Here is a 17,871-nt window from a genome sequence, read left to right on the forward strand (position 1 = left end):
AGAGAATGAATTTGTTATTTTATCCACGATTTTATTACAATCTTTTAAAGTATGACAAATATATTCCGAAATATTAAGCGTTTTATCTAATTACTCAGTGAAGAAATTATTCATTTTTAAAGAAATAAGGAAATAATATTGTTATAACTAATTGTCAAAAATGAATTTGATTTTGATGACAAACTATAAATTAGCAGCATATGTTCACGGATAATATCAAGGTTGACTTGAAATAGATTTGGTGACAATATTGAACAACTTAGCATTATATTACTAGTGATGATATTATAAAGATGATACATACTATGTAGTATATTAATTTTGTGTATAAATAATATTTTACAAACATTAACACTTTGAGAGTAGGCTAATATTTTAATGCTTTGTTTTTGTCTTAAAATTTTACAGAAATAGTTAATTAAATATTTTTTGGATATTACTGATAAATCGTTATCTCTTCGATGGTAGATTAATAACATTGAAATGTTTCTCAATTGTTTTAAAGTTTTAGTATTAATAGCTAAATTGTGCGAAAAGTCAGAAAAGTGTGAAAAGTCAGAAAACAAGCGTATTTGAAACAAAAATATAAATTTTGGTATTGAGTTTTTAATCTCGTTAAGAATTTTAAAGTTAGTTATTAAGAATGTTAAAGTAGGTACATACCTATTCATAATTTATACGCCCTTGGGCAATAGTCATCATTTTTTTTAAATACATACAATTTTTGCTATTTGCTTTATGATTTGTATCGTTTGTTGACTTGAAAGTGTTGTTTTGGAAATCACAATTTTTGCATTTTTCTTCTTTGTTTTTATTGGGACAGTCTTTCCAAGGATGGTCCATGGCGCAGTGCAGGCAAGAAGCATTCTTGTCCTTATTAAAGCAGTTGACAGCTGAATGTCCAAATCTCAGGCAATGGAAGCATTGCATTATTGGATTAGCATCCTCCACCCGCACTCTGTGGTATCCAATATTAATTTTCTCTTTAGAAATGAGATATTTCCTAAGTTTTCCACTTGTTTCGACTATATAGTTTGTAAGATTGTTTTGTCCTTTTGGTTTAAGCATTTTTACTAATTTTACTGAGTTTTTCGGATTTTCATCCATGATGATTTTAATTCCATCATTTTGGGTTTTTAATGATTCTATTATTTCTTCTTCTGATAGGTCGATAGGTAGGTTTCTGATGAATAGTTTAGGATTTTTTTTTTCTAATTCTTTCGCGATCAAATTATTTTTGAAGACTATATTTATTTCTTCTGTTAGTTTTTTTGCGTGATCCTTTTTGGGGCAAGAGATGATTAGTTTCTTATTTGATGCTTTTTGTACTCCATTTACTGCAATCCCCAAATGCGATGTTTTAATTTTTTTAACTATCATGTCTCGAATATCATCAGAAGTTGTATTAGTATTTTCACTTGCAATTATTAATGAGTATTTGGCCTCTGGTATAGGTATTGAGAGGGTTGACTTGTTGTACGTTGTATTAATTGATTCCTTTTTTTCCTTTAAATAATTTTCAATTTTTTCTGAATGTTTTTCTTCATTTAATATAAGTTTATTTTGTAGCTCAATTATTTTTTCTTGTAGTTGAAGTTTTTCCTTGCACCATATTTCCTCTAGCTGGTGTATATCTTGTTCTATGTTACTCCTTTGTTTCGCCTCTTTGACAGATGAGCATTTTCCAATTTCAATTTTAATTGAGTCAATTAATGATTGGACACTTCGGTCCATAATGAGTTATTTTTTTGCGGGCTGTCTGGTGACTAAACGCAGCCAGCCTGCTTTATTTTTGCAACAACAATATGTTAAACTGGGTATCACTGTGGTTTGTGGTTACTGAGTTTATCGAAATTTCTGTCCGTGCGAGCTGCACGGCAGCAGAAACTAGACTGATTGTTGTTATAACTACGCATGCACAAGAATATTGATAACAAATGATAGCATGGGTTGCATTGGTACATAACATCTTCCCCCTTAGAAGAATTGTCGACCTCGACAATCTTTCCTTACTTCACTGTCGATGTAAGTCGCGTATGTCGACCACTGACTGAAGCGTCGTTGTCGTCTTCTAGTGTTACAACAAGTGTAGGTACCTCTGGAGTGTCTAAATTATTCGGTTGGTTTTTTGATTTATAATATTTGTATAGTCTATAAAAAATAAACATGACAATGCTCATTAAAAGGTATGAGAAATATGAATTCTGAGAGATTTTATGAAGCGTTTCTTTTGATTCTGTTTCAATATTAAGATACATTTCATCTAGATTGCGACTTGCAGTATTTAATTCTTCATTATTAAGACTCTGAATTATGGAGGACATATCTGGAATTTCTAGAGCAATAGTTTTATTTCCAGTTTCTGAGTAACAATTATCTTCTAGTATATTAAATTGAGGGATAATTGATTTAGATGAAAGCATGTCATTTAAATTAATGTTGTTAAAATTTGTGTAAATTATAGAGGAACTAGTATATATTTTACAATTCGACATTAAGGATAATATTCCAATATTTGCTAGAAATAAATCGGATGGATCAGAATGATTACATTTGATGGTTATTCTAGTTGGTTTAGGAAGTACAACAATCCACTGATTTTTGTTTACAAATTTATGCCATACTTCGTCAATTGAATTTGTGATTCTAATATTGCAATTATTTGGCATGACAGTCATATTATTTAATAGAAGTTTGTAATGATCTGCCCTTTCTACTTCAAACTTTTCCTTCTCTTCTTTCTACGATAAATTTTCTGTAAGTCCCATAGGAAACTTTTCCATAAGGCTTTGGTTATGTATATCCGAGGTAGGAATATCCTCCCTATGGTCTTTATAAGCCTTTGCTCCTCTATTTATTACACACCCCTTCAAGTGTGTACATCCTAGATTGTCTACGTGACGTACGACCTTGAACGTACTCATTTCACGTGACGGGTAAGTATAAAAAGGCTTCACCGAACGTTGTGTTGGTTTTTTGTTTCTCGGTTTAGAATCCTAGTTATGTATGTATGTGTGGTATCCCTCGGTTCTTTTGAGATAGAGTGAGTTGAATCCATTACCGCTGTGTTTTAAACCCATTTCATAAACCTTATCTTCTAAGTCGCCTGCTCCCCCAACTAGCTACGCGATTCTATCTATCGTAGGGTTATGTGAGTATAATAAAGTGTTAGATTTTATATATGTGATATACATACGATAAATTTATGGTGTTAGTTGTCGGCGCCATCCATGTATATATTTTGGGAGGGGAAGGAGAGGAAAGGAAATGAATTTTTTTCAAGTTAAGATTGGCTCCTCCGCTTACCAAACAAAACTGATGGATGATAATTCGAACAAGGCAATCGATATCTGCGTGTCTGGATATCACAACCGGCCGGGTCTCCCCTTGTTCCAAATCGGCAACCTTCACGCCAGAATAAAGAAAACCAGGTCTCCTCACCAATTTCAGAATTGCCCCAATCTCAAACACCTCCAGGATAAACTACTTTACTGAGTGTAGAAGGGGAAAACCATAACATCCCTTTATCACGAATCTAGTCGCGAAAATGTGACACGTAAGGTCCTAAGTTACGTGCCACCTCTAGAAAACGTTGTAACTCCCACGTCGTCGGGGATTTACATCCCTTTCTAGGTCAATACATAGGTAACACACGACGATCTTGTCGACATTTTGCCTGCTTATTAACGATAGGTTGTGTGCCTACCCATTCAGCCAATTATCATGTGAGATATATGTAAGGTCTACTCGATATGCCAAATTTAGGATGAGGACTGTCTGTATTTTAATATTCGGTTCTAGTAATTATTTTATGAGGTTACTAGCATCCTCGTGTATTAGGTATGGGTAACTCCTACTGAATACCTATCCTCTCAGGTAAGGTATAAACGGATAATTGGTTTGATTTTTTGCATTTAATTTAAAGAGGCTGCCTACCTCTCGAAAGGTACCTGTTGAGAAAAGTTGTTCGGTTGGTAGTTTTATTTCGGAGATTACCATCTCCCTCTTCCGACTTTAGATTTGTTTTTGTGCATCCCAATTCGTAACTTAGAAAGTCAAACAATAGATGAAAAGTATTAAATTAGAAAAGTCAAAAAACAGAAGAAAAGTTTTCATTTTGTTCCGTCTGGTTGCATCCGATCGCTTTCAATTCGGGACGGCATACGCTAGCAAAACTTCCCCTTTGACTGACTGTACCTGCGTCTTGTCCTATATATGAAAAGGTCGTTGACTCGTCTCTCGCTCACAGCTGATTGACGGTTCGCCTAACACATCCCTGTTAATGATAACATTATTTGGGCGGCAGGTGTCGTAAACTTAGTTCCTGTACCTCGGTTGTATCCGTCTTTTAAAAGGGTCCTCTGAAATTTAATAAATAATATAAAAACTCACCCAGTTAGCCACCTCTCATTCTCAGCGTGAAGCTTACCTGGTTACACTATATAGCTAAATCACTTTAATTTTCGACCTCCTCCCTACGCTTATAAAAGGGTAATTAAATATTCCTGTAAATAAAATTGTACCTCCCTAATCTGTTAGGATTCGAACCCACAGTTAATAATTTATTTGATTCTCTGGTTTTTCGGTCTCCGTGGATAGAATGCCATCTCGCCAAATCAATAACCTAGCCCGATTAAAACTTGCTGCCTTTATATACGGTCACTCTGTTTTAAAAACGCAATCATTATTATTATTATTTTCATGTTTTTAAGACAAGTAATTTAGTTTGAACTACACATTTAAATCAACACAACTTTATAACACAATCGCGATTGCACAACACCGGGCGCCCCTGAGGTGGGTTTTTACAAAACGGCGCTCTACAAATTATCCAATTATTATTATTGTCATTATTATTAATTGTTTTCTCACTGAGTCGAACCACTTTCACTTCACACAAGCACCGGATCAATAATCTTTCACTTTAGTTCAAAATTCCACAATACTATTAACACCATCTGGATCCACTAATTCACTGCAATTTCACACAACACTTCTCATTTGTATAGATTTCATGGAGCTGTCAACGCACTCAAGTTCCAAACCTGACTGCCCGTCCCTGCGCCCTGTCCCGTGTGAATGTGTTTACTCCAGGCCTGTCTGTCCATAAATCTCCCGTCGTTGTCTAAACAAAAAATTTTTTTTGAGCACGTTCGTTTCGTTTATTTTATGTGAGTGTCCAAAACATCACAAGTTGGGTTTCACATATTGGTCTTAATTGTATGGAATATAATGGATTGATAAGTTCACAAATTGAATTATTTTCATTGATATTTTTACAAGATTCTAAATTATTAATTATTGAATAATATTTCTTGGTTTCAGCTATAGCAAGATAATCTATAGATGGTAAAATAAATACATAATAATTATCTGGTCGTTTGGCTGGCAAAGATATAAGTTTATACATTTCGTAATTAATATGATTGGTTAAGGGAATTGACATTACAAAGATAATTCTTGTATTATGTAAGATAAAAACATTTCAACTTAATTAGTGGTAACAATCGATTTACATATCTTGTTTCAGAAGGTACAGGGTAACATGTTGAGCTTGGTAGGTAAGGAATAGATTTGGTTAGCTCAATAGATAATTGGTTAGGACTTATAATAAATGGATGTAATATATTGCCTTTGACAAATAATATTGCGTCGATGAGTGTCATGTATTTATTTTGTAATTCTGTGATAATGAGTGTAAGTGAAGCTAAATGATATTCAATGTCTTGTTTGATTTCGACATCAAACATGTGTTTGTTAATTTCAGTGGCATAAGCTTGAAATTTGTGAAAATTTATATTAACTGATTTTCATTATTTTCTATATTCGCTACTGAATTCATTTAGAGATGTAGATGCTATAGGCATAGACTTTAGTAAGGTGATTAATCTGGAACAAGAGCTCTCTTTAATCGATTTGCATGTACCTTTACTTTTTTTATTTTTTATTAAAATAGTATAGTTTACTGGTGAATTTATTTGACAGATTTTATAAGGACCTTTGTAGTTAGGTGTTAGTTTTTTGGAATGGTGAATTAGGGATGATTCGTTTCGTAAATATACCTTATCATTTAGGTTGTACGTTATATTGATTGTTAACACTTTTCTTATCGTAAAATTCTTTTGATTTATTTTTTTGTTTAATTATGTTACTTCTTGCGAATTCAAACGATTTATTTAATTTTAATTGGAGATTATCTGCATAATGTTCGTAAGTATATTTAAATTCTGGATCTCTGATAATAGCAGTTGGTAATTCTGGTTTATTTCCAAAAATTAATTCATGAGGGGTATATTTAGTTGAGGAATGTGTTGTTGTGTTGTATGAAAACATTGCTAAGTTTATCCATTCGTCCCAATCAGTTTGCTTATCGGAGATAAAGTGCTTAAGAGCGTTGTTTTCGTGGACGAAATTTCGACTCCCGCAAAAATAATTATTGTCCTGTGTCCCTCTCTAACGGAGCGTGCAGCGGGGAACGGAGAGGGAGTACCTGGCTTTTAGTACGGCTGACGTTGCAAGCGATCAAAAAAAGTTAGATAACATGAGATTAAATAAAAAAGAAATTAAGTTCAATGCTTGAATATTTGCACGAAGTCGGTGAAATGTCCCTTTCGTTTAGACAAGGGCTTCCGACCTATTCTTTAATAGTATTGGTATATGCGCATGTACACGTTAGGCACTGACAATATCACGCATAAAAGGCCAGTAAAAGAGAAATGCTTTTTTTCTTTTGTGCGTGAATATATTTGCATCTAAACGGGGAATCACCCTTTTGTTTAGTTCATTTAAATTAGCAGATACGTGTATTATTGTAGGAGATACGGAAATTGTACACGTGCATCGTACATGTGGCCACAGACGAAATTATAATAATAGTAATAATAGGTGTATAAGTTTATAAATTAGATAAGTACATAGAATTAACAGCAGTAAATAATATATGAACAGTAAGTAATATAATTGTAGAGAATAGAAATATACACTTACTTAAAATTTGTGTAAGTGCACCGGTAAAGGCCTTACCTTTGACATAATCTTTTATTTTTTAATTTTTACATTACCTTTGAAATTTTTGTGAATCACATTTTTTTATTTTATCTGGAAGAAAGTTATAAAGTCATGTCGCTGTGTATATAATTCCGAACACGCACTGACTTTATCACTGGGATTTTGGTCGAGATTATTTTTAAGTGTTGTGTAAGAAGAATATTATGTGAACAACAAAATTAAGTAATACAACTATAAATAAAAATAACCATAAAAATAGCAGCACAATAACAGCAAGAATAATAGCAACAAGCATATTTTATTAAAAAATGTTCAATGAATCGGTATAATTATTTCCGTCCATTCTAGGCAGTGAGGAATACATTTATGGTAGTTAGTCCCAGATTTTTTATACTGAAAAAAATCCTATTTTATAATCTACACAATACATGTGCACAAGGTGAAAAATAAAAAAAAAGTCGGACAGGTAGTAGTTGTATAGTAAGAACAGACTCCAATATAAATAAGCAAATAAATAATTACATAAATAAAATTTAATTAAAAATTTAATTTCATAAAATTTGTCAGTCAACCACAAAATTTTCCAAATTTTCTAACTAAAGGCATTACTAATATGTTATATCTTTGATGGGGGGACATAACAGTATAACTGCATTTTTGACCATTTAACGATTTATATGAGAAAATGTGTTTTGTGTATGCCGGCATCAATGGTATTAACAGTATAGTTACACCAGTACTCAAAACATAAATAAACAACTTTGTGCCTATTAAACTAACTTAAAATACTTGAGATAATTGGGTTCATAATAATGATGGAGTTTTACCTACCATTAAAACACTTATTATGTTGCCTTCCTCATCCAGAACATATATATTATGTGAGAGACGACATGTCGATTCTTGTCATAGTGGTCTGATCCTACTTCCTTTTTCCTGTTTTGGTAATCCTGGGATGACATCATCTACTCGCTCTGTGATTGGTTGTTTGTTTTGTCACCGGCAGTTGGCGTCTCGCGTCGTTTCATTTGTCAATTATAATCTCACCAAGCAGTGATTAAATATATGTTCTGGATGAGGAACGGCAGTACATAATGATGGAGTTTTACCTACCATTAAAACTCTTATTATGTTGCCTTCCTCATCCAGAACATATATATTATGTGAGAAGTGTTTGTTATCGCCTTGGTGACAGAACTGATGTCAATTGTGAGAGGTTATAGGTTCAAACAGATTTGTGAGAGATGGCAATGTCAAAGAGTTACCTCCTTCCATTACCTCCCTTCTGTAATGTTTTGCAAAAGTGTTCTCGCTCTTCCAATTTCCTCTTTCCAGGATCTTTTCAATGGGGCAATTTTCTAACCAGCTCAGTGATGCTACAGCAGACCTTGTACTCCCTGCTGATTTATCAATGCCAGCACTTTTTAGTACTGTTTTCACCCATCCTCCAATTATTGTTCTTGAGGCAGGTTTTGGCGGGCCCGTCGTTGAAATAAATAAATTTGGTATGGAATTTGATTCTTGTCTTCTTACTCTAGATAAGGTGCATACTTTACGGAGCCAATATACTGGATCTGTAGCTCGGTCTGAGGAAGCTTTAAGCTTCCATCCCGACTGCTGACGAGTAGTAGAATCAGTTTTAGATCCAAAAGCTGGCCAAAGTATAATATGGTCCCCATTGTCCACGAAACTGTCTGGTGTGTATCGTAACAGAGTAAGATCGTGCACTCTTCGTCCAGATGCGAGTAAAAGAATGACAGCGCATCTTCGAGAAGCCTCAAACAGAGTAACTGTTTCTGTAAGGTTTTCTTTCAACCATACAGTAACTTGTCTAGGGTCCCAGATAGGCAATGCTTTCTTCTTTCTAGAAGTATTAACTATACCTTTCATCACTTGTTTGACTAAGGTATGGCTGCTTAGCGATTCACACTCTGGGTTGGTTAATGTTGAAATGGCTGACTTATGAAGAGCAATGGTACTAGGAGCCAAGCCTTCTTTAAGTTTTAAATTGGCTAAAAATCTTGCCAACTGGGAACCTGAAGGATCAGCTATAACCACCTTATTCTTGACACACCATTGGCCCCACCTCTTCCATGTTAATTTATATGCGGTGACCGTTGAAGATCGCCATCCAGCATTGAGGAGGCCTCTCTCGTGTTCTGACCATTCATTGAGCGCTCCTCTCCAGCCCCAATCTTCCATACTTCCATCTCCAGTTTTTGAATCTGAGGAGGATGAAGACCTGTCGAGATATCCACCAGGTTGTCGAGTAGGTTGGTTATTTGTAAAGGTGGAGCACCTACAACACCGCCCATGTTTGTGTTGTAGGCTTTCACGAGTGCTGGTCTATTGACCATTATATATCGATCGTCTTTTTTCGACCACCGGCGACATAGATCGGTAGGAATTTTCCCCTCTTTACTAGAAATCAATGTAACTGGGCGGTTATCAAACCATTTAATAATAGCTATTTGGCCATCATTTCTCACGGACTGGTCAATGGACCCTCGATTTTCTTTTTTCATTTCATTGTCTGTTTTTAATTTGCAGTCTTTCGGAATTCTGTTCACTTGAATAGTACCAGTACCTTGACATTCAGCTTTAATGTGAAGTAAATCCAAAAGTCTGATGGAAGTAAAGTAACTGTCCATGTATATGGTAATAATAATATATAATAATAATATTGGACAATTTTTATAGCGCCGCTTTTGTGAGTTATCACCTCAGGGGCGCTTTACAGTTGATGCAGGTATTACAAAAAAAAAATATATATTACCAAAATAAAGTGAAGTTAAGTAAAGTAAAATGAAGAACAGGAACAGGTGACATGAAGACAGAAGATGGAGACTCTGCAGCAAGAATCCTAGGTGGTGAAGAAACTGGACCTGCTGCTGCATCGAGAGAGATTACCGCGTCCACCAACAGTGCCAGCACGAGGTTCGTCATCCGTTCAGGTATGTGTCTGCTGCTAATAAAGCGCTGACATGTGTCTGCTGCTATTAAAGCGCTGACACAATATCCTCACATAGATAACAGACCTTGGCAGCACCGCTGTGACGTTCGACGAAGATAGAAGATGGAGACTCTGCAGCAAGAATCCTAGGTGGTGAAGAAACTGGACCTGCTGCTGCATCGAGAGAGATTACCGCGTCCACCAACAGTGCCAGCACGAGGTTCGTCATCCGTTCAGGTATGTGTTCGCTGCTAATAAAGCGCTGACATGTGTCTGCTGCTATTAAAGCGCTGACACAATATCCTCACATAGATAACAGACCTTGGCAGCACCGCTGTGACGTTCAACGAAGATAGAAAATGGAGACTCTGCAGCAAGAATCCCAGGTGGTGAAGAAACTGGACCAGCTGTTGCAGGGGGAGAGTCCTCCCCGTCCACCAACAGTACCAGCACGAGGTTCGTCATCCGTTCAGGTATGTGTCTGCTGCTAATAAAGCGCTGACATGTGTCTGCTGCTATTAAAGCGCTGACACAATATCCTCACATAGATAACAGACCTTGGCAGCACCGCTGTGACGTTCGACGAAGATAGAAGATGGAGACTCTGCAGCAAGAATCCTAGGTGGTGAAGAAACTGGACCTGCTGCTGCATCGAGAGAGATTACCGCGTCCACCAACAGTGCCAGCACGAGGTTCGTCATCCGTTCAGGTATGTGTTCGCTGCTAATAAAGCGCTGACATGTGTCTGCTGCTATTAAAGCGCTGACACAATATCCTCACATAGATAACAGACCTTGGCAGCACCGCTGTGACGTTCAACGAAGATAGAAAATGGAGACTCTGCAGCAAGAATCCCAGGTGGTGAAGAAACTGGACCAGCTGTTGCAGGGGGAGAGTCCTCCCCGTCCACCAACAGTACCAGCACGAGGTTCGTCATCCGTTCAGGTATGTGTCTGCTGCTAATAAAGCGCTGACATGTGTCTGCTGCTATTAAAGCGCTGACACAATATCCTCACATAGATAACAGACCTTGGCAGCACCGCTGTGACGTTCGACGAAGATAGAAGATGGAGACTCTGCAGCAAGAATCCTAGGTGGTGAAGAAACTGGACCTGCTGCTGCATCGAGAGAGATTACCGCGTCCACCAACAGTGCCAGCACGAGGTTCGTCATCCGTTCAGGTATGTGTTCGCTGCTAATAAAGCGCTGACATGTGTCTGCTGCTATTAAAGCGCTGACACAATATCCTCACATAGATAACAGACCTTGGCAGCACCGCTGTGACGTTCAACGAAGATAGAAAATGGAGACTCTGCAGCAAGAATCCCAGGTGGTGAAGAAACTGGACCAGCTGTTGCAGGGAGAGAGTGTAGCAGTGCGTACTTCTGGACGGGCAGTTCCTACCCGATTAAGATAAACATTGGTCAACATTCTACAATTGGCACTACTGTGGCGAGCTCTCTATGCGGAGAGCACTTCATCGACCTCAGTTGCTTGCTGGACTCGTGGGATTACGGTGTGTTCGTACAACGCTGGAACAATGAGGGTCTACTGTGCAAACTACGAAAGGTCTTTTTCACTTATATCTTTTTAACAATGTACTTGTAATTCAAATAGGGATTCTCCTGGTGGAAGAGTCTCACAAAGGCGTATAACCGTCTTGCCTCCAATATCCAATTTCTCATATTCATCGCCGATAATGATTGAATCTCCTTTACCTTGATATATAAAAAAATCAAATGGTAGACCATCAGGAGCAGTTACCACCATATTTTTCAAACCACATGGGTTCGGTTTATTTCTCACAAACTGCCTTGCTGATGTGTGCCCCCAAAACGGTATCATCTGTTCATCAATGGATACCGCTGATGAGCGTGGATTCAGTCTGCATCCATTTTGGATAGTTTTAATTAATGGTTGAACTTTCCAAAATTTATTACTTTCCTTTTCTTCTGGCAACGCTAAAGCGTCATCACATATTTTTAAATTATTTCGGATATTAAAATACCTAATCCTCGTCATCTTATCGGCTATAATTGGAACTCTAGTCTTAGCTGCCCAATACATTCTAATTCTGGGATATTTTAGGTATGACATTATTAAGGTTACCCCAAAAAATGTTTTCATTTCAGCCAAAGAGCAATTCAATGGTCTTCCCCTTTCAGCCAAAAACCGTTGATTTGTATGTATTTGCAAGTCAATATACATATTGTGGGGAATGTACTTACTGAAGTATTCGAATGGAGGCAAATTTACAGCATTGGAAGGCAATTCTTCGTACTCTGGTGCTGGAGGAAGCGGAAAAAAATCATCAGATTTCTTCCAAAATTCACGCCTGCTGGGGGTCGTGGATTCCGTTGTATTAATTTCCTCAATATTGTTGACTAACTCTTCATCATTAGATATCATCACGTCATCCGCAGTAGTTTCATTGAAGTCAGAGTCGTTACTCTCATCATCGCTGAGGTCACATTCAGAAATATTTCCATCCATCTCTAAGTTGACAAAATTAATAAATGCATCAGAATCTGGAAATAGAAAACATCATATGAATTAGCATACGAAGATGAGTTTAAAAACGTGTTATCTGAATTGTTTTCTCAACTAACTTGTAAAAGTTATTAAATATTTATGAAAGAAATGCGTGAATAATACCAAATATATCTAAATGGTTAAGGTCTGAAAAATTTTGACACTAAGACCCGACGTCTCCTCCTAGAGACATACAACTTTGGCCATTTTTCACAGACATGAATGACAAAACATTGAAAATCTATCAATTCGATGTTATAAAATAAACATAATAGAACACCAAAAAGTGCACATAGTATGAGTTGAGCTGCAAATACAGTAAATATAACAAACTTACCAATTTCTGAACCAGCGAAACGTCCTTTCCCCAGACCTGCCATTTTTAAACTGTCAAAAAACCGTTGTGTTAACATTTATTTGAAAAAATATGTCAATTTAAAACAGTTACTGACATCTATGAGCAACACTGCAAACTCGAAACTAGTTTGCAATTGATATTATCCTTGGAATCACACCACTTTTACGGACCTTTTTTATGTCGCCCCCAGGAGACGCGGGGCCTGAGGAGGTTATACTCTTATGTCCGCCCATCAAAGATATAATGTCGGGTGATACGTCTGACATTTTCTGCGACGATATTTCGGGTTCAATCACATCGGTACTAAAAGAAAAAAAATCAGGCATCAAACCGTGAAAACAAAAGACCGCATATTATACTGTCAAGGTATGATCAATATGTGTAGTGATTATACTTACAAATTCGACAAAATAGTACAAGCAATAAATGTGTAAAAACACTGTCATCAAAACTAAAAGCTGAACGGCAATAAAATGAAACTCTCACTACTAACCAAAAGATGGTATCTTGATGTTATTGTGTACATTCTCGAGAGTTTGTTCTTGTAAAAATAAAATTATTTGCTTACCGTTTGCTCAAAATCCCACAATTCACATCGATGTTTTAGCATAGAAAAAATCCTTGTTGGCAAATTTAGCCTGACAATCTTTAACATCATTTACGGAACTGAAAACAACAAAAAAACATTACATTTTTACCGTAAAAAATAAATACTTATAATAAATATTGATTTAAATATTGCATTTAATTTTCACCTGTTCCGAGTTCTTTCTGTCTTTTTGACATTGCACTTCCTCTTTTTCCGGTGCATACTGGGTGGCTTACCACGTATCCACTTTCGACCTAAAACACAAATAACATTTTATAAAAATCAATAACGTAAGTACCCTAATTCATAACCTAATTATCATTGTTAAAAATGCTCAAATAATGATTACTTACCCATGTTGAATGAAATAAATTATTTGGGGATGCTTCGGTTAAAAACTGTGGAGTTTAAAAATAATATTATTCGTAAACAAAGTAACAAATTCGTCAATTATATGTCCGCGCGGGCTGACTGCGAATGTCACATATACATACACTAGCAATAATAATAAAAAATGAAGGACGATTGACGTAGGTATGTATGCATGTATTTGTTAGGCAGGCGATCTCTCCGGGGCCCCTGCCCCCCGGCCCGTGCTTCACCTACTCTAGCCAGTCCGACTCAAGAAAGTGCGAATGAGACAATAACAAAAAAGCTAGTTAAATATACGTTGAATTTGTGGCCACCAAATTCGGCTTTTGAAGCAAATAAAACTTTTTTCAGTGAAGATTCAAATTTTATTGTATAGTTCATTATATGCCTGAGACGGGATATGTGAGATTTTTTCAAAAATATCTTCCATTTGGTCACAAAAAATTGCCAAAGATGCCTCGTAAAATCATGTAAAATCGTCATCTTCTGGGGCCTATATTCTATAATTTAAGGCAAAAATCGAAAATCTGATCCATATGCGTACTTAACACACTTTGATCGGGTTATTTTTTCGCCGGCTGACCGCTGAAAACGGGCGAAAATAAAGGTCCCGCGCGAATTTGTGTAATTTGTTTTAAATCGCTATATCTTCTTAAATAATGGAAATATTTCAATAAAATTTTCTACATACTAACTCAGCATACCCAAGCTATAAAATTTCTAGCCGAAAACTAAGTATTATTTCTAATGCAACATAATAAATCGAAAACAAAGTCATTGTTGTGTCATTAGGGCTCAATTTTTTAAATATAAACTAGGTTTCAATTTAATAAAATTACAAATTATTATATTTTCACCAAGCCCAAATCATTATAAAAACAAAAACAATTGCCACTTCTCTAATATCGTCAAAGTAACACATTATTACCCATTGAAATACCACGTGTACAATTGCTCCTCGCACGGTACAGCGGACCAAAACCATCGGAACATGCTAATAATATTGGTTATTTTTTCAAATGAAATTTAAAATAATCACTTACGGTAGAATGCTTCTCGTATTGCTCACGTAATATTGTTTATTGTTTTTCACCATACACTATTAGGTTTTAGTTTCTAACCACTTTTATCTAATCAGTTTCAGTTCACGTCTAAAAATTGTTCATCTAATATTTGGATACGGTGTGATACTTAGTGAAACATTCCCCCCTATGAAGAGGGACGTCGCAAAATTGACACATATAACTCGTCAGACCTTTCGTTTTGTGCGCAGAACACACGCGACATTGTCTCTGGGGATATTTCTTTTTACCGCCGGTGACAATTTTTATCGCTTTATGTTTTTTCGTGTCCATTGATAATCTCCCTGGAGGATCTTTTTTCAAGACTTTCCTTTGTAATTGTGAAGTGGATGGTCTCGGTTCCTCAAAATTTGCATCAGTTTCAGAAATCTCGGTCATTATCCAATATTTGGCAACATTAAGTAAAAATTGTTTATAAGTCAGTCTTTTGGTTGCATTCAAGGCCTTGTAAACTTTGTAGGAATTAAACAGAGCACAATTCAATAAATACATCACAGCTCTCTTAGTCCATTTTTTGGTTCTTCTTATTATTGAGTAATACGAAAGATACTGATCTGCACGATCAACTCCTTTCATATATTTGTTATACTCAATAATACTCTGTGGTTTCCAGATTCGTAGTTTCGTCTTCCAATCGATATTGCCGCTTTCAAGTATGATCGAAGAATGTATAGTTGAAATCATTCTGACGTCCCTCTTAGATTTCCAAATTTGCAATAACACATCATTTTTTCGACGGAAAATACTTTGGCCTGGATTGAGTTTTACGTTTTTAAGGCATTCGGGAAAACCTCGATTAATTCGCATTGTTCCGCACGTTCTTATTTTATGTTTCAACAACACTTCACTAGTTTTAACGCTATTATAGTAATTGTCCATATATACATGATGCCACAAATTTAGGTATGGATTAAGCAATGTTTCAACTGTATCTATTAGTCGCTTTCCTTGCCCACAGTATATTTCCAAATTGCAAATATATCCCGTAGGGGCTTCACTAACCATTTGCACGAGAATACCATATCTAATTATTTTTGACGCATTGTATACTTTAAATGCTAGCCTTCCCCGCCACGGTATGATGCTTTCATCTAGAGAAAGCTCCCTTTGAGGCTTGTAAACAGAATTAAATTTTGGGATGAGATATGTCAAAACGGGTCGAATTTTTTCAAGGCGGTCGCTGGAATCGGTAATGTTTTGGTTATTTGAAAAGTGCCAAGATCTCCAAATTTGATTGAAACGATCACGGCTCATTGTTTTTGAAAATATGGGCGTCTCGATACATTGATCTGAAGACCAATAATCTTGTCTCGTAGTTTTTTGCACTTGACCCATAAGCAGAATCAATCCTAACATTTTTTTCATATCTGGAATGTTTATGGGCTTCCACTTGATGGATTTGTTCGTTTGTTTGAATCTTGATTCATTTTGAGCATGGTAACGATTGCTTTCTTCTACCATCATTTCAAACAAATCATTTCCAATAAATAGTTCTACTACTTGCATAATACTTTTGGAATCAGCTGGTGTTACGCAAACACCAGGATGACCTAAAAATGATTCGATATTTGGCGGATTATCTATTCGAGACCACTCTTCTCCTTCTTGCTCCATATCACTTTCTTCAGAATCACTAAACTGTAATGGCATCACTGACATTCTTCTCCTACAAGGAATTTCTTCACTTCCACTAGATTCTTCACTTTCACTATCGAATTCAGGCAAATAATTACTAGAACAGGCAGATAAATTATCTGCAACGATTTCGTCATCACTTTCGTAATTTTCAGAATCCATTTTGAAAGGTTTGAAAAAGCTAATATAAATATTATCTCCTCAGAACACAACCGTACGACAATTTGCGTTTTAAAAACTGACATGCACTTGTCTTGTAAATATTTATTAGGGTCCGCCTAACTGTGTTTGCCGATACCTGCTTTTGTTAGTCGCGTCAGACACTGTGCGCTCGCTCGCACCTAGGAGTTGAGTGGGTGCGGAACAGAGATAGAGAGATTTGTTTCGGGTTTCATGGTCATAAAAACCCTCATTCCAAGAATTGAATTATTAGAATAACAGAATATGTTATCTAAATTACTTATTTCGTTGATCTTCAAATGAAATACCTATCAAGTGTCAAGTTTTAAATAATATAGGTCATTTTAGTTGAAATATCGATGTACACAAAAGACTCCAAGATAAATATTAAAAAAAGACTTGCATTACAATTTGATAATTATGTACGTATAGTTGGGACCTTTACAAAGAGATTGGTATATAATATTCATATAAAGACATCGGATAATTTCTTCTTTTCTGCAATTGAAATGAGGCGGGCGCAGAAGGTAGAACTACCCTTCCCGACGTTAAGCATCAATCGACCGAACGGGTAGAACTACTCTTCCCGATTAAAGTGTGTTAATATTTATCATGTCTTTTAACTAAAAAAAAAAAAAAAACAGTTTACTCTAGTATTTTAGCCGTAAATCCAAATTAAAATTTTGTATGAAACAGGCACCGCAGCCGTTCCTCTTAAGGTAATCAGCTAAGGTAGCGTGACTCCTTTCTAACGCACCATTAGATTGTGGACAGTGGCGGTTCGTGGTTTTTTTAACAGGGGGTTCAGAAATTCAAGAGAAGATAAACATATCTAATTAAAATTTACTTACTGTTGTCCTACGTCAAATAGTCGAATACGGCAGCAGTCACACAACTTAAATAAAGTTAGTGGGAGGGGTACCTACATATTATTGTTTTTAAATCACTTTACCTAGACACAATTATTAGATAATGAGAAAAGTTTTATAGGAATTAAATTGTTTAATGTTTATATAGCACTCAATGTAGGTACGTTGCTAATTATTATTGTTTTTTAGAGAAGAATAATTTCGTAGAATATATAATAGATATTTTAAAACATCAAAAAAACAAATAAAGGTGGCACGAAATAAATTTAAAAATAGGTAGTAGATTTACAAAT

This window comes from Hesperophylax consimilis, unplaced genomic scaffold, assembly GCF_061612785.1.
Source record: "Hesperophylax consimilis isolate HC1 unplaced genomic scaffold, BYU_Hcon_1.0 scaffold_33, whole genome shotgun sequence".
Classification (NCBI taxonomy): Eukaryota; Metazoa; Arthropoda; class Insecta; order Trichoptera; family Limnephilidae; genus Hesperophylax; species Hesperophylax consimilis.